Here is an 18,459-nt window from a genome sequence, read left to right on the forward strand (position 1 = left end):
GACGCCCACTTCTGGGGACTTGGTTGAAAACCTTGCCAGCCAACAGCTGTTTCTCCCAGAGGTTTGCCCATGTCCCCGGATTGTTATTAACATAGGTGTGTTCCCAAGGGCCGATTGCTGGGAGCCCGTATGCTCGCTAGCTTGCTAACTCCTTTGCAGCAAATCAGAATCGACCCTAGCACCGAATCCGAGAACCTGGGCCAGAAACCCAGCAGGAGACTAGGCATGGTTGGCTGTGAGCCATCGAGGAAAGAAATAAAACATCCAGATTCACCCCTAATCCCAGGATCAGATCATCTGCGAGCCCTTGGGATCCAAAGCTTCTCCTTCCCAAACCTGAAAAGCACTTTGCCAGAGTTGGGCTGTTGGGCCAGAATTGAAAAAGATGGCCCTGAGTTTTAGAAAATACAGAGATTCCCCCTTCCCTCCCATGCCCCTCACCTACCTGTCCTCATGTTAATAGAAGGAACCCTGCTCACTGATCTTGGGGCCAGGAGACCTGGGTTAGAATCGGGGCAGGCCAGCCTCTCAGAGCCTTACTTTCCTTCTCCATAAAATGGGGGTAATCACACCTGCCCCATGCCTACAGGATGCTAAGGTCATAGATTATGGTATGGAGGAGAGTTTAGGGGCCATCAAATGAGATATGATAGTAATAGTGAAAATAAATTTGCAAAGTGCTTTCTTTACATGCTGTCTCATTTAATAGATGTACAGTGCTCTATAGACATATGTATCATTATTTATGTCCAGCCTCCTGATTTTACACGGGGGAAACTGAGGCACTGGGCAGCTAAGTGATTTGCACAGAAGCATAAAACAAGTAAGGCAGTGAGGTGGCACAGTGGATAGAGTGACTGCCAGTCAGAAGACCTGAGTTCAAACCCGGCCTCAGACACTTACTAGCTGTGTGACCCTGGGCAAGTCACTTAACCTGTTTGCCTCAGTTTCTCATCTGTAAAATGGTGATTGGACTTGAAGAGCTCTCACTGAAAATTCTGCCTTCTGTAGAGATCCCTACTGGTGAATCAGCTGAATATGAAAAATGCCCTCTTAAATACAGCCCCTTCCCTTCCCTATCTTTACAAAGAGAGTGGAAATTGAGACAGGCACTCTCCAAGGCTGCTCATTAAGCTTTGGTGATCCCCCTACCCCCTTTTTTTCCTAAGTATTTTGTTGATGTTACCATCATTTTCCAAGCCCCACCCCCCTCTGCCCCCAGCTTCTGCCATCTGCCTGCAGGACTGGCTGCTTAAGGTCTTCTCTTAGACTGAGGGTGCTGGCCACTGTGGGCCAGCGCTTAGCAAACAAAGCCCAGGCCATGGGAAGTGAGTACTTGTGGACCCACTGGCTCCTCTTTCCCCAGATATCTGGGAGTCCATCAGTCCTTAACTCTGGGGTGTCTGATAGGGAAGGGCAGACCTACCCGCCCACTTCGAAGCCCCTTGGCACTCATTGGGAACCTAGCTAGTCAGGAAGACTCACAGAGGATGGCACTCATGCCAGTGACTCAGAACATCAAACCAGCCTTGGGGTTGCCCCTCCAACTCCTTCCACTGGAGGACTTTCTGGTCCTGGCACTCCCGCATGTATCTTTTATATTTGCACTTATGAGTGGGCTCCCAAATGAGAATGGACGCTTCTTGAAGGGAGGGACTGCATTGTTCTTTTCTTTCTTGGCATCCTCAGCACTTAGTACAACACCTGGCATGTTTTTGTTTGGACTCCTTGTGACCCCATTTGGGGTTTTCTTGGCAGAGATACTAGCGAGGTTTGTCTTTGCGTCCTGATCATTTTACAGATGAAGAAACTGAGGCAGACAGGGTGAAGTGACTTGCCCAGGGTCACACAGTAGTAAGTGTCTGAGGCTGGATTTGAACTCGGGAAGATGAGTCTCTTTGACTCCAGGCCCAGGGCTCTGTGTATCATGGTGCTGAGTAGCTTCTACTCTCTGGTACATAGTAAGTGCTTAATAAATGCTGGTTGACGGATTGCCTGGGAAAGACCAGAGAAGGCTTCCTCTCGATGATAATTACTGTGTGTGACTGTAGGTAAACCACTTAACCTCTTAGGGATCTAGGCTGCAAGTTGTAGGACAAGAGATAGTCTACCACTGGTACATAAAATCATAGGTCTGACCTCCATCTCCCCTCCCCAAAAAATAATATGTCAGGGGCAGCTGAGGCCAAGGTGCCTGCGGCCTGGGGTCCAACACCCCACACCCCATCGTGAGGAGGCACCTGAAGGCAATTGAAAAGGGGAAAATACATCCCAAACCCATAGCTTGACCAACCCAGTGTAGATGCCAAGGCCAAAGAAAGCAGGGATGGTGGGGAAGGATGGGCACCGCCAGGTCTTGGAGCAGGAGGGCTCTGCCCTCTCACCTCCTCTGATGGCAGCCACGAACCCAGCGGTCCAAGTGGGACTTGGAGTATCCATTTCTGTAACTGTGGAGGGAATGGCATTTGCAGTCATTTCCCTCCTCCCATGTTTTGCCTCCCAAATATTTGGCTTCCCGTTGGCCCCTGTAGGATCAGAGCTGGAAGAGATCTTAGCAGCCCCCCCTCGTCTGACACCCTGGTTTGTTTTTCAAAAATTGAGGACTTCTCCCCTATGCCTTTCGTTTCGATGCTAATGGAAATGCCCATCCTTCCCCCTACGTTGAGTCCTGTGGTAGCCCACATTGTGACCCCAGGCTGACAGCGTGTACACCCTTCGGAGAGGAGAAAGGTGGGCTCTACTGTCTGCTCACCGAAGTTACTCAGAGCGAATGAGCTTGTTATTCAAATGATCAGAGTCATTGTATAGATTGGTTGGGGTTTTTTGGTCCAACCCTTTCATTTTACAGATAAAGAAACTGAGGCGGAGAGTGGTTACCCAAAGTCGCCCACACTCCTGAAGTCGTGACTTTCTCTGTTTAATTCTTCTCTCCTTTCCCCCTTCCTCCCCCAGAATCCTGCCCCCTGCCCTCTCCTTTCCCCCTTCCTCCCCCAGAATCCTGCTCCCTGCCCTCTCCTTTCCCCAGCTGCCCCATCCCCCCATCTTTGTCCTTCTCTCTCGTTCCTCCCTCCCTGCATTCCCCCCTCCCAATGTCTCTCTTGCCAGTCGGCCCCTCCCCCTCTTTCCTTTCCGTGTTCTAATCTTTCTCCACTTCGAGTCTGTTTTTTGCCCTCCATCCCTCAAGCCCCCTCCCCCTTTGCTCTCCTCCTTCCAGCTCAGGCTCAGAGAATGTCTGGAAGTGATTTCCATGAAGCTCCTTGAGACACGGCCCAACAGGGGCCAAGGGGAGAGCGGGAAGGGGGAGCCCCCGGCCTGGCGCATGTTGGGGGAAGACTTCCTCGCCTGGGAGGGTGGAGGAGGAGAGCTCTGCCCCCCACCCCTGGAGGTGACTGAGTCTGTTTGCAGCCCAGATGCAGGGGCAGAGGGAAGAGGGCCTGCAGGCTGGCCTGCCTCTTAGAGGCAGAGCAGGGAAAGAGGCCCCAGGCTTAGGAGGGGGGGCGGCCATTCATCTCTCAGCCCCCTGATGGACTCTCCCCTTTCCTCATAGAGTCTGAGGACTGGAGTTCAAATTCTGCTTCCCGCTTTGGTGTTACCTCGGCCAATCACTGAATCCCCCTCAGCCTCAGTTTCTAGCAATGCAAACTTCCAGCTGTAAGTCACAGCTAGGGGTGCTTTCTTTTTCTGTCTCATTTTTCCCTTCCCCTCCTCATAGCACAGAGCACTGGGCCTGGAGTTGGGAAGACCCGAATTCAGATTGGACCTCTGGCACTTACTGGCTGTGAGACCCTCCTGGGCAGGTCATTCAGAGGTTTACCTCTGACTGCTTCCGTTTGCTCATCTGTAAAATGGGGAGAGTAATAGCATCCCCACTCCAGGGTTGTTAAGATCCAATGAGATATTCATTGGAAAGTGTTCTGCAAACCTGAGATCATTGGGTGCCTGCTGGCTGTTTCCAGGTCTATGGTCTTAGGACCTTTCTCTAATCCATTCTGTGTTTGTGGTTGAGTCATTTCAGTTGTGTCTGACTGTCTGTGACCCCATTTGGGGTTTTCTTGGCAAAAATACTGGAGTGGTTTGTCATTTCCTTCTCCAGCTCATTTTACAGATGAGGAAACTGAGGCAAGCAGGGCGAAGTGACTTGCCAGGGGCACACAGCTAGGAAGTGTCTGAGGTTGGGTTTGAACTCAGGTCTTCCTGATTCCAGGGCTAACACTCTATCCTCTGTGCCACCCAGCTGCCCAATCCGTCCTGTACCTCTTGCTATGTTGTCCATGAATAAAATTGTGGATAGGGATAAAGACTGAACCTATGATTTCATTGGTTTAAAGAACTTCCAGGGGAGGAAACTCCCTCCACCAAGATAGGTTAGTGCACCTTTTTTTTACAACTGAAGAGTCTTAGAGATTTGCTCAGAGCCTTGAGAGGCTGAATCAGTTTCCTAGGGTCACACAGATATGTCAGAGGTGACTTGAACCCAGGACTTCCTAGCTCCAAGATCAGGTCTCCAATCATTACTGCAGGCAACTGGATGATAAGTTCCCAAGATGCCCCTTTTGTCCCTTACTTACCAACGTTCAGTGGTTCTGTTTCACCCTCGTTTCCTCTGCTGTTTCCTTCCCAGTGGAATGCCATTGAGGACACCCTTCATGCTGGCCAGTGAGGACACCCTCCACTCTGGTCAGTGAGGACACCCTCCACTCTGGTCAGTGAGGACACCCTCCACTCTGGCCAGTGAGGACACCCTCCGCTCTGGCCAGTGAGGACACCTTCTGCATCCTCTTCGTCCTGGATGCTTGTTCACCTTTGGTTACTCCTCTATGACTGGGATTTCACTCACAGCCTGGGATCCAAGTTAGGAAAGGACCTTAGAGTTCCTCACATCCAACTTCCCGATTTTACAGGAGAGTAAACTGAGACCCAGAACGATGACGGTACTTGTCCAGAATCCCACGGCGAGTAAGAAGTATGCTTGATAGCACCCAACCAAACCTTAACCCTATGGATGGAATCTTAATTCAGATGACTCCCAAGGACAGACAGTGTTCTAAAAGAGGTTTTAACCTCTATTAACCCCATTAACTATATGACTATAGTGTCTGCCACCACCAAATTCTGCCTAACAGAAATGCTAGGCACAATGGGGGAGGGGAGACAGAAGTAGGAAGCTGGATTTCAGTGGCTGAGGGGGACCCCAGTAATGTTGGGTAGATCAAGTCCACATGTGCATTTCTTGAGTGTACCTATGTGCCAGGCACTGTGCATGGTGCTGAAAGAAACAGCTCCTGCCTGCAAGATGGTTACAGCCTTCCACCCACTGGCCAGCAGTTGCTTAGAGAGGGAGCAAAGGCAAGGATGGAGCCATTTGGGGGGCCTGCCTGGAGGAGGAGGCCTGCCTGGAGCCTGGAACACTAGGGCTTGTTCAGAAGGCCAAGCACCAGGCTCCCTACGGGGCTCAGGGTGTGGGGAGGACCCATTCAGGGGGAGAAGCCATAGGAGCTCCCATGATGAGAGATGTGCTTGTATGGGACAGTTAGGCCAGCAGGTTGGGGCTTGAGGTTTTGTTGGGGTTTTTTTGAGCACCCACCCCCAGTTGTATCGAGTGGACTGAATCTTGATCTTAAGAATGAAGAAGGGGTCGGCTAGGTTGGGCAGTGGATAGAGCACCAGCCTTGGAGTTAGGAGGACCTGAGTACAAATCCAGCCTCAGATACTTGACACTTACTAACTGGGCAAGTCACTTAACCCTGATTGCCTCAGAAACAAACAAATAAATTGCCACATCACTTCAAATTGACATCCCTTGTTTTCTGTGCTACACAAAAACATGTTCATGCATAATTAAAAAAAAAAAAAGAATCAGGAAGCCCTGAGTTCAAACCCTGCTTGGATCACTTCCTCTCTTGAGGATCCTAGGGGTTAGACCCGGTGGTCATTGCAGCAGGGCAGTTCTCTGATTCATCTCTGACTAACTCCCTCTCTCATTCCCCACAGAAGCGATTTTACGCATTGTCTTCCTTCTTCAAGGCCCCTCCCCACCATACCCCCTCTTTCATCCTCTCAGCTAAGGACTTTGACAAGAAGAAAGCCTCCCTCAGGAGCTCCCTCTCTTCCCATTCTCCCCTCCTTTCTCCCAGCATCAGTCAGAGGCCCTTCTCTCTGCCAAGGCCACCTCTTCTCCCCAGACCCCCTTGCCCTCTCCGGGGACTTGGTCCTCCATCTGCCTCCCTGTGACTGGTTTCTTCTCCACCATCCCCATGTCCCCCCAGCCCTTAAACAAAACAAACCTTACCCAAACCTACCTCCTCTTGGGCTAGTTACCATCTCATCTCTGTCCTCCCTTTCTCAGCCAAACGCCTTGGAAAAATGGTCTCCATTCGCTGTTCCCCTTCTGTTTTTACTCATTCCTCCATCCTTTGTAGTATGGATTTTAATATCATCGGTTAACTTAGAACAACCTCCTCAGAAGTCGCCCAGGGTGTCTTATTTACCAGATGGTCTTTTCCCAGTCCTAATCCTTCTTCTGGGCAGCAAGGTGATGCAGTGGATAGAGCGCTAGAACTGGAGTTGGGAAGACTCATCTTCATGAGTTCTAATCTAACCCCAGATACTTACTGGCTATGTGCCTCTGGGCAATTTCACCCTGTTGACCTCAGTTTCCTCATCTGTAAAATGAGCTGGAGAAGGAAATGGCAATCCACTCTGCCAAGAAAACCCCAAATGGGGCCATGACTGAAACACTGATCCTCCACCTCTCTGCTGAGAACCCCTTCTTTCCTGGATGCTCTCTCCTCTCTGGGTTCTCATGACATTGCTTTCTCCTGGTTTTTTTCACTCCCCTTTTCTGTTTGCTCTCTACCTCATTACCTCTTAACAGTGACTGTGCCTCAAGGATCTATCCTGGGTCCTCTCCCCTTCTCCCTCTCTCCTCTTACTCTCTTGGTGACCTCCTCAGCTCCAGTGGATTTAATTACCACTCTCTGCAAATGATTCCCATGTCTACACATTCAGAGCTGGCTTCTCCTGGAGCCTCCATCCATGCTGTGTCATCAATCTTAAACTCAGAGCATATAAAACTGAACTTCTCTTCCTCCACCAAATGTTCCCTGCTTTCAGACTCGCCTACTTCTGTTGAAGGAGCCACCATCCTTCCCGATTATTGGGGTTCCTGAACTCAGTCTCGTCCCTCCACTCCTCACTCCCTCAAACCCACACAGCCAGTCAGGTCTTGCCATTGTCCATCATTTCTCCATGCTCCGTCCTTTCTTCCCTAGGTTATTCCAGCAGGTTGGACTCTGCCTCAAGTCTCACTGCTACCAAAGGAATTAGTCTTAAGTACAGATTAGACTGTGAAACTCCCCTACCCAACCAACTCTGGTAGAGTTGTAAAAATGTAGAGTTCTTTGTTTAGCTTTTTAAATCCTATATGATATGACACCAAATAATTTTTCTAGCCTTTTTGGATTAATGTGCCCCTCTTCTGCCAAACTATCCCTTCTCTCATGACGCTACATCTCCTGCCCCTGGTCCTACAATACACTTTCCTCTTTCCTTCCCTCTTCTTCCTTTAAGAGGCAGCTTAGGCACCATCTACATTCAGTACACATTTATAAAGCACCTACTATATTCCCTGCCAGTATTTTCACACGTCCTTTTCCTCTCAAACCCATTAGAAAGTGAGCTGTTTGGGAGTAGAGATGGCTTCATTCTTTGTACTTAGCCTGGTACCTGGTGATTGATTAATAAACACTTGTTGGTTGGTTGATGGACCTTGAAGGTACTGTCCAGTTCTAAATCTGTGACCTCTAGATTTGTTCTGCTGTGAACTCCCTAAGTTAGGAAGACCAGATGAACTCATATAAAGTCAGTTGGTCCTTCCTGGGTCTCTGGTGTTGGAGTCACTCCCTTCCCTCAAAATTATCCTCCTCTCCAATTTTCTCTCCCATCGCCATTCCCATGGGAAACCGGGACTGGAACAGTCCTCTTTTATGATTTATTGATCATCGATGCCTTTTTGTTTTTGCATCAGATTGATATTTCAGAGATGGCTACACTATCTCCGCTACACTATCCCATTGAGTGAGTCTGTCCTTGGAAGACTGGGGTCATGGGGATCGTAGTTCTCTAGTGGGAAGGAACCTCAGAAGCTATCTGGTCTAACCGTTTTGTTTTACAGAAAAAGAAGCTGAGGCCCAGAGAGTTTCCTTTGCTCTGACGAGCAAATTTATGGGGTCATAGACATAGAGCCAGAAGGGACCTTGGAGGTCTTCTTACAGAGCAGGAAACTGAGGTGCAGGAAAGTTAGTCCAGAGGTAAGACATATTGAACTGAAGTCTTCTGGCCCTTCTTTGGCTTCCCCGGGTAGACACCTTCCCCGTTCCCAGACTTCTCAGCTGTTTTAGGTGTTATTTCCCATCATTAGATTGTAAGCAGGGACTGTTTTTTTTTTTTCTTCCTGTATTTATTATTCCAGTGTTTAGCACAGTGCTGGGAACATAGTAGGCACTTTATAAAAGTTTGAATGCAGTGTTCTTTCAGTCCAAAATCATCCCAGTGGCACGATGATGTCTACAACGTTTTGCACCCATAGTCTCTCACCTCTCCAGACAAAAGAGATTCGTATTTCTTCCATTATAACGATAGCAGCTAGGGTTAATTTTAGCATTCCTCTGGTTTACATTATTAAGACTGTTGTTCTGACTACTCAGCTGTTTCCCCGTTTGGGGTTTTCTTGGCAGAGATACTAGAGTGGTTTGTCATTTCCTTCTCTAGCGTGTCCCCGTTTTACAGAAGAACTGAGACGAACAGGGGTTAAGTGACTTGCCCAGGGTCATACACAGTGTCTGAGGCCAGATTTACACTCAGATCTTTGTGACTCCAGACCGGGCGCTCTATCCACTATGGCGGGCTCTGCCTAACTGCCTCCATTATTGTAGTGATTCCGAATGGCCTTTGGCTTACTACACCCCGTATCATTTCATGCCATTCCTTATACTGGTCATTTCTTCCATCACAACAGTAATCTTTTGCATTCACTTACCAAGGTTTGCTTTTATTCCCCAGTCAGTGGGCACTTACTCTGTTTCTACTTTTTTGCTTCTGCGACTGTTGTGGTCTGTGGGGGACCCCTCTTCCTGTCTTTGCCTTCCTTGGGGGCCATACCCAGAAGCAGGATCTCTGGGTCAGAGACCATGAATAATTTCATCATATTGGCTGTGTCCGTCCCAATTGCTTCCGGGATGGCTGGACCAACTGGCAGGGCAGTCCCTCCATCTTTTACAGTTGGCCAGGTGTGCAGTTACCTTGATTTGCATCTATCTTATTATTAGTGATTCGGAACAGTCTTTCATGTGGTTTTTGGTAGTCTGAGGTTCTTCTTGCGAACTCTCCAAAGTCCAGAGGATGGCAAAGGTGGGGGACCTTAGAACCTAGAATGTTGGGGCTGGAGGGGATCTGAGACCTTCTTGTCAAGATGGATAAATGAGACTTGTTTCTATGCATGTTGGCAGCAGGCTGGGGTTCATTGTTTTCTGTGAGTCAGTCCTTTCTTGCATTACGAGTCAACTGTGTCCCCAGTGTAGTGAACCAAGACCCCTGTGAGGTTCTCCTGTGGCCTCTGGGGAGCTCAGGTACGGTCCTTTGGGAGAGGTTTGGGGAGAGGCAGTGCGTTATAATGAATGGGCTGCTGGATTTGGAGTTAGGATCCTTCAAACACTCACTGGTTTAGCTGGGTGACCTTGGCCAAGTCCCATACCCTCTCTCTGTGCCCAGTAGAAGGTGAGTTAAGGGAGTCCAGAAGGTAGCACAATGACCCGTTAGTAGAAGCCTGGCCTCTTTGAATTCTGGGTGGTTGTTGGTGAGGTCAGGCCTGGATGCGGTTATTCAACCACATTCAGAATTTTCTGGTCCCTTGAGAACTCCCTGCGGGCAGCAGGGAAAGACCAGGGGTTTCCCGGAAGGTGACTGGGATGCAGGTACCTCTGACCTGAGGATGACGGTGTATAATGTACCCATAGATGAGATACACAGAAAGCCAGTGTCTTCCTTCCCCCTCTGAAAATTTTAGAATGATTAATTATATGTTTAAGATGAGGTGCTTGCTAGCCAACTCATTCCCTCAGACTGACTTCCTGGGTCTCTGCAATAGGAAAATCTTGAGGTCACTTTCCCTGAGACAGTAGTCACAGCGTCTGAACCCCAAGTCACTCCCTTTGTCAGGTGGTCCCCAGAAGGCATTGAGGTAGAGTGGACAGAGTCCTGGAGTTGGCATCCCAAGGCCTCGATTCCAGTTCTGACTAGGTGACCTGGAACAATTCACCTGGCTCCTTTGGGACAGAGTTTGCTCACTGGAAAAGGGAGGGGTGGACTCTGACCCCAAGGTCTCTTCCAGGAATAAGGTGGGGCCTTCCAAATGCATCTCCTGGTGCTGGGGCCAAGGACCATGTTTTAGCTCAGTACAGTCCCATGCAGGGAGGCCTGGTGTCCACGCGGGCTTCAGATTGCTCCTGCTTGTGCCCTTAGAACAGGGGATATCAGAGCTGGGAGGGCCTTAGAACAGGGGATGTCAGGGCTGGGAGGGGCCTTAGAACAGGGGATGTCAGGGGTGGGAGGGCCCTTAGGATGAAGGGCAGAGACCCTCCAGCTTGAAGTGCTTCTAGTATCACCTTCTCTGATGCCCCATTTTCTGGAGAGGGAAACTGGATTCTGGAGGGGCAGTCACTTGCCGGACAGAGCCCAGCGTAGAATCCTGGTCTCATGCCTTCCAGTCTGGGGTTCCTCCACACTATCAGGTCCGTAAAGAAGATAGAAGCGAATGAACTGATGCTTCTGGAGGAGCCCTGACCAAGAGAGGGTCTATGAGGAAACATAAAACTGAGCATCCCTTTTTATGGTTCATAAAATACTCGAAATTGGATGCTGTGTGAGACATGGCCCAGTCTAGAGGGTCTGAGCCAAAGGGTTCTCAGGGGCAGCAAGGCCAGCCCTGGTCTGTGCCATGGAGGGGCCCAGCCTCTGCCCCGGAGGTGGCTCCTGCCCCTTCTGGCTTCCAGGGCCCTCCCTCTGGGCTGATCTCCAGTTTATCCTGCTTCTGGCTGGGATGTAAGTGAGCTTCTAGAGGACAGGCTCTGTCTTCTGCCTCTTTGTATCCCTGCATTGTGCCCAGTGCCTAACACACAGTAAATGGTTATTGATTGACTTTACTGCAAACCTTGCAACTTCACACATTGTTCATAATTCTGCCTCTGGGCCAAGCAGAACAAGCCTGCTCCTCTTCTGTGTGACAGAAAGTTCCTCGGATACTTAAAGATGACCTGCATGTTCTTTCTCCTTCCCTCCCCTCCCTTCCCCAGGCCTGACCTGGCTTGGCCAGGGAAGGGGAGAAGGAACAAGCAGTTTCCCCTCTCAGGGCCTCAGTTTCCTCCACTGTAAATTAAACAGGTTAGGCCAGATGGTCTCTGAGGTCTTTTTCAGCTAATAAAGTAACTGAATTTGGTGGCACCGAAGTTATAAGCAGACAGCTTTGGGGTAGAAGGAAGTCTAAGCTGATATTCAGAAAACCTGGACGTGATTTCTGATCTTGCCCTTGAGTCACTGTGTGACCTTGGAAATCCCTTCCCCTCTTTGGGACTCGATTTCCCCAGCTAAAAAATGAGGAAGTGAGATGAGGTAATCTTTATAAATGGACTTCCATTCCCAGTTATTGACAACTCCTGTTCTAAGGCCCCTCCCAGCCCTGACATGCCCTGTTCTAAGGCCCTCCCACCTCTGACATCCCCTGTTCTAAGGCCCTCCCACCTCTGACATCCCCTGTTCTAAGGCCCCTCCCAGCTCTGACATTCCCCCTTATCCTGAATAGAGAACTTTGTTTTTCTGTGGATTTAATCAAAGAAGGGCCCAAGGTCCTGATAATATGGTGCCTTTTTTTTTAATCCTGTCTATAGGGATGGTTTTATCTGTTCAGTTTTCTGCCTTTTTTCACACTGGGCTGAGCCAGGAAATACTTGATTGCTGCATCCTGCAGCTCCAGGGTCTGTCCTCTACCTCCAGATAAAAGACATCTCCACCAAATTCTCTTGTGATGGAGAGGCTGTCTGTCTGTCTGTACGGTGGCCTGGAAAGGACCTTCGACTCAGGGTCAGCAGACCTTGGCTGCTTAGAAGGGGGAATGAAAGGGATATAAAGGACCATTGAGTCATTTCTCTTCCCTATTCTACAGATGAGGAAACTGAGGCACAGGGTGGTCATTCACTCCATGGATACTTTTGCACCCTGGGTGAGTGACTTTGTAATCCACTCCCCAGTGTCCTTCTCAGGCTTGGCCTTCCTTAGACATCTTGTGTCTGCATTTTGTGATGACAGAATGCCCCTAGGCAGGTTTCTGAATCCTTGGAAGCCCTTACAAGCCACTTTGAAGGCTTCCTGTAGCTCTCAGTCCCTTCACCTTTCTGCCCCTCAGTTTCCCCATCTGTAAAACAGGTATAGTGATCATTCATTTATTTTTCCTATCAGATGGGTCCCACTTTGTATTAATAATCAGAATCATAATAGTACCTCCCACATCCACAGTGCATTTGAATTGGTGCCGGGTGGTGTGGTGGCTAGGGAGCTGGCGGATGATGCAGTCAGGCCCGGGTGTGAGTGCTGCCTGTGATTCCGCCTGACATGGTGATCTCAGGTCTCTAGTAAGACTATATCAGTTGCAAGGAAGCTAAACCAGCATTGGTGGAGGGAGTTTTGTCACCTGGGAGGTCCCTTTGTATTCCAGCCCCCCATTCCCCCAAGGGCCAACAGTGTTTTATGCCTTGTCTACTCTCTTTGGAATATAAGCTTCCTGAAGGCAGACACAGTCTTACTTGGGTTAGTGCTGCAAGCTTCTAGCACTGTCTTTGACATCTTATGATAAATGCTTAATAAATATGCCCTCTATCGAGCAGATCTGACCTCCTACACCAGCTAGCCGCGTGACCCTGGGCCAGTCATGTGATCTCTGTGTTTGCTTCAGTTTTCTCATCTGTAAGATGGGCACACTGACAGCACCTGTCTTGCAGGGTTGTTATAAGGATCAAATGAGATGAATACTTATAAAGTACTTACCACAGGTCCTGACACGTAGTAGGTGCTTTTTAAATGTAGCTGGTATTATCTATCTGTATCCTATCTATTATTATTATTATCTATATTCTATCTATCTGTCCCCCCATTCATCCTCGCCTTCCCCTCCCCTCCCCCCACAAATCAGTGCTCTTCAGCCTCTGTTTTCTCACATCTGTCACATGAAAAGATTGACTCGAGGACCCCCCCCCCCCCCCCCCCCCCAGATTTCTTTTCAGAGGCTTTGTTGAGATGGGCAGTCCCCTGTACGGAGTCTCATTCAGAGGCACACTTTGGATTATCCTCCATCGAGAGATGATGGAGCGGCCTCCTCTGGTGCATGTGTATATTCGTCCTTTGTTGCTGAAGAAGACCACGCCATCAGAGAAATAATGACATGACTTTCACTTGACTTTGTTTTGAGTGAGGGAGGGCTGTGCAGGTCACCAGCCTCACTTCTCCTCCAGAGCCATCTGAATCCAGTGACCAGATATTCATCAGGATGACTGGAGATGACCCAGGATGAGGCAATTGGGGTTAAGTGACTTGCCCAAGGTCACACAGCTAGTGAGTGTCAAGTGTCTGAGGTGAGATTGGAATTCAGGTCCTCCTGACTCCTGCACTGGTGCTCTGTCCACTGCACCGTGGTGCATAGAGTACTGAATAAGTCAGGAAGCTTAGGTTTGAATCTTACCTTCACGAGTAACCATTCAACCTCTCTCAGCCTTAGTTTCTTAATCTGAAATGATAACCCTCCCCCTCCATCAGGTATATAAATCTCTTTAAATACTAGCTATAATTATTATAATTGGTCCACCAATAATATTTACTAACATCTGTATAGCACTTGGGTCTGAGAAGCTAATTGATGTGGTGGACAGAACACTCGCCACCTAGACCTGTATTTCAGCTTGGGTACCCAAGTGGCTATGTGACCCTGGATGAGTCATTTCATTTCCAGTGTTCTGGGCTGGAGGCTTGGTGCACAGCATTCCCAGTGCAAAGTAAAATGTGTTTGGGGAACATTGAACAAAATAAATAAATGTCCAGTAGAACACAGATCATGGGAATGTGTGCTTTCTAGGTCAGCGAGTGTGGGCTGGCAGGGATCTCTCTAGCAGCTCGGTGAAGGGCCGAGGGAGCGTCCAGCCTCCAGCCCTGTCCTAGTCCTGCTTGGTTCAGCCCTTTCCGTACGCTAGATCATTTGTTCTCATCTTTACCACAGCCAGGGTCAGGGTCGAGGCGCTCTTGTTATCCCCATTTTACAGCTGAGGAAATAGAAGCGTAGAAAGGTTAAGAGATGTGCCCAGGGTCACTGAGCCGCTGTCAGAGTCAAATGGACGTCTTATCCATTGACACGCCGTCCACTGCGCCACCTAGCGGCCCTGGTGGGCACGGGTCTTGAAAGCTTTTTCTGGCCCACTGTCCCTGCCTTGGACACACCCTCCTTCCTGCCCTTTTCTGGAATCTTCCGTATCCCACGCTTGGGTTTTGGGCTCGTGGGTCTCTCCCCCTGGCCCAGTACTTAGTGTTTCTGCCTGTGACTCCAGAGACAGAAAATCAAGATTGAAAACCTCTACCTTCTTAGTGAACCCCTGACTTGGTAGTGCCCCGGGAGCAGTCTCTTCTGGTTGTGGCAGGAACCCAGACCTCCCACACATCAGTCAGGGGCTTGGCATAGCACTTGGTACAGTCTGCTTAATACAGTGAGGAAGACCTAAATTCAGATCCCATCCAGACCTTAGCTGTGTGAATATGGGCAAGCCAACCTTTCTCTAAGCCTGTTCCATCTTCTGTAAAGATGAGGGATTTGGACCAGATGATCCCTAAGGTTCATTCTGCCTTTAAATTCTATGATCCTGTGGGCTGCCATACCTCAGTTTCCTCCAACTGACGCCCTGAAGGGCTGAGACTGGAGATGTGTTCTTAGCCTACCTGGCAGGGGTAGGGAGCCTGTTGGCCTCCCAGCCCCCCTCTAGGTCCTCCTCACTTCTGCTACATCTTCTCATCCTCGCCATTATGGGGGCCTTCTTCTTAACCATCCCTTGAACATATTCAAGATGAACCCTTGTCAGCAGTTGTCCCCGTATGAGCTGCGGCCCCCTTTCTTCACATTCTTTATGGAACTTTCATGGAACACCCGTCTCCTCACCCCACATCTCTCCTCTGCCCTCAGGGTGGCTGACAACTGTAATGTCTAAAAATTGGCAGCCATCCACCTCAAGAATGTATCAGTGTGGGGGACTCTTTCCCCCAGTGCAAATGAACCCCTGTCTTGGACTTGAAAGATAAGTCCAAGAGGCAGGGTGGTACAATGGACAGAGCCCTGGATTTGGAGTCAGGGGACTTGTATTCGAATCCCAGCTCTCCTGCTTTTGGCCCACAAGTGACTTAACCGCCTTGGGTCTTGGTTTCTTTATCACCAAAGTGAGGGGTTGCTGCTAAATGACCTGAAGTCCCTTCCAGCTCCTAAGTCACTTCACCTCCCCTGGCCTCAGTTTCCCCATATGTAAAATGATGGATTGGACTCTGGCCTCTAGGGTCCTTTTCGATCCTAAATCTGTGATCCTAGGAAGTTGCCTCAGACACGTATAAGTTAAATGAATCAGATCACAGCTAGTGAGTGGTCACCATGGGTCTTGGACGAGCCTGACTTCTGCCAGGATCTTTGAGTTAGAGTGAGCATGGACCTCTTCAAAGTGGCCCAGCCTCTTCATTCCACAGAAGAGGAAACTGAGGGCTAGTGAGTGGAAGGAACTTGGCCAAGGTCACACGACTGGGGAGTGAGCCAGCCAAGTTGCATCTCGTTCCAGCAGGAAGGAGCTGGGCAGGCTTCAGAGCACTGGCTGATGGATTTCCCAAATGCAGCTTGGTCTCCTCTTCTCCTCCCATTCTGTTCTGCCCCTCCCTGCTCCCTCACTGATGACCATGAGTCCTTGAAAGGTGGAGCAAGGGAGAGACCTATAGACCCAATGATCATGGGAAATGGACCGCTGACTCCCAGCCAAGATGGTGACTGCCAATCTGTGGGTGCAGATTCCCTCTTCACAGGCCCAAAGGGAGGGGGAGTGAGATCTGCTCCTTTCTGGAGAGATCTCCAATCACTCCAAAGGTGTTTTACCAACTCAAGTGGCTAAAGAATGAGTAAATGCAAAGGACCATAACAGAAAGTCCCAAGATTAGCAGTGAAGATGTCACCTTCCTCTTGGCAGAGAGGTGGTGGACCATTGGGACAGAATGGGGCATACTCTGTCCTGCAAGGCCAATGCGTTAGCTTGTTTTGCGTAAATATACTGTTTTACAACATGAGATTCAGAGGTGGGAATGGGAAGGGTAGTCACTGGGAAATAATAGCAATGTGAAAGCAGGTTAATAAAATACTTTTTTTAAAAAATAGAGAAAAGAGGAAGTAAAAGAATTTTTCTTGGCCAGGTTATGAAGTTACTATATTAATGTAAAATATTCCTGATATTATTAAGAGTGATAATAAGATTAAAACGAGTGTCAGATTTTAGATTTAATGTACCAGTCATGAGAGGCTGTGTGGGGCAGTGGTTAGTTACCCTTAAAGGCAGAAGGGCCTGGGTTCAAGTTCTTGCCACTGCTACATCCTGGCTTTTGTGGTCTTGGATAAGTCATTCTTCCTCTCAGTGATCTAGGCAGTGTTTAGATTGTGAGCTTCTTGAGGAAGAGAACTGTCTCTTGTCTGTTTTTGTATCTCTGGTGTTTAGCACGGTGCCTAACATGGGTTTATTCACTGACTGACTCTTAAGTTGCTAAGAAGTGCCAACCTGCACGAGTGTAGTGCATTTTCTCACCTGGGAGTTACCAATACAGTCGTACAATTGTAGGGCCAATCTCCATTGCTTTGCCAAAGTTGTAATTCTGTAGGCAAACCAAGTTGTAATGACAGTAACTAGCACACTCCAAATCCAACTGTCTCCCCAGATGTCCTGTGTCTTTGCACATGTGTGTTAGGCTGCTAATGTGGACATACTTTTTATAACACAGACATGCACCTTGGCCAACAGCTAGACTGTCTGCATTCCATTTTCAGTACTCCAGGGGGCTGTGATTTGTCAGTGAAGGTAGACCGTCCACCAGTGCTGGTTGTGGCCTCTGTGTGTGTGAAGAGACAGTCTTTGGGCCACTAGATATGGCCACCCTCAGGTGGGGAGGCTGGCCATGCGTGGCTTGGCTGGTGTCTGCATGGTAGACACAGGGTCCATCCATGATCAGGTCTGTGCTCCCAGCCTGCCCTAGAGGAGAAGAGCCTAAGACCAGAAGTCAAGAGAATGGGCCCTTCCCAGAGAGGGGCCTTGTTTTCCTCAGCAGTAAAATGAAAAGGTTGAACTAGATAATTTTTTGATGCCAGTAGTCTGTGGACCACTTGATGGTCTCAGCAGCTTTCCAGCCCTGACATCTCCTGTTCTAAGGCCCTCCCAGCCGTGACATCCCCTGTTCTAAGGGTCCTCCCAGCCGTGACATTCCCTGTTCTAAGCACCCCTCCTCTCCCAGCCCTGACATCCCCTGTCCCAAGGCCCCTCCCAGCCCTGACATTCCCTGTCCCAAGGGTCCTCCCAGCCCTGACATCCCCTGTCCTAAGGGTCCTCCCAGCCCTGACATCCCCTGTCCCAAGGCCCCTCCCAGCCCTGACATCCCCTGTCCCAAGGCCCCTCCCAGCTCTGGCATTGTCTTTTAAGGGGGTCTTCTAACTCTGCCATTCCGTATACTTAATTGTTTGTTGAATAAAGTTAAAAAAAAGAGAAAAAGGTCCTCATGTGGGGGTGGAAGGTGGGCTGGAGCATAGTAAACAAGAAAACTGAGCTGGGCCTGATTTGTCCTGGGGGAGGGCTGGGCAGAGAAGCTGGGCTGGCTGGATCCACATCTCACTTCCCTTTTTCACTGTCTCTCTCTTTCCCCATAGCTGGCCCCTCCAAGGACACTCCCCAAGTCCCCAGCTGGGGGCTCAGCGTAGGCCTGGAGTGGAGACCCCTCTCCTTCCCTTCATGATTCGATAGTAGCTCAGGTAATTGGGGGACTTGGGGGGTGGGAAGGGGACCAAGGACAAGTCATCCCAATGTTCTCCCTACATCAGCGGTCTCTCCACTGATACAGATTGCAGCCCCTTTGGGCCTTGCCTTCCATTGCTATGGTCACCTGTAGTCTGGTTTGAGACCTCCCTCTGGTCCCTCCATGTCTGTGGGTCCTGCCATTCTCTTGCTGCAGTGGGTGAGGAGGCTTTGGGCATCCCCAGCCACAATGCCTTCCCACAGGGCTCTGTGACAGGGAGGCAGCAACATCAACCCAGGGATTCACGGTTCTTATCAGCCTGGCCATGTACACTTGCAAGGAGTGCAGAGCAGAGCA

At 49.5% G+C, this 18,459-nt stretch overlaps 1 protein-coding gene across 10 annotated transcripts in view; it reads left to right on the forward strand.

Annotated features, from left to right (window-relative positions):
• Positions 1–18,459, forward strand: part of BICRA (BRD4 interacting chromatin remodeling complex associated protein) — a 66,375-nt gene that overhangs the window by 25,522 nt on the left and 22,394 nt on the right. For 9 of the 10 annotated variants that reach the window (XM_072608156.1, XM_072608159.1, XM_072608163.1 and 6 more), the window contains exon 2: positions 18,017–18,118. The gene's annotated coding sequence lies outside the window, so the exon portion shown is untranslated. Of the gene's footprint in view, positions 1–3,886; positions 8,310–18,016; positions 18,119–18,459 lie in introns of those variants that run through there. The other variant, XM_072608157.1, reaches the window with a different exon arrangement.

The sequence above is a fragment of the Notamacropus eugenii genome, chromosome 5, assembly GCF_028372415.1.
Source record: "Notamacropus eugenii isolate mMacEug1 chromosome 5, mMacEug1.pri_v2, whole genome shotgun sequence".
Taxonomy (NCBI): Eukaryota; Metazoa; Chordata; class Mammalia; order Diprotodontia; family Macropodidae; genus Notamacropus; species Notamacropus eugenii.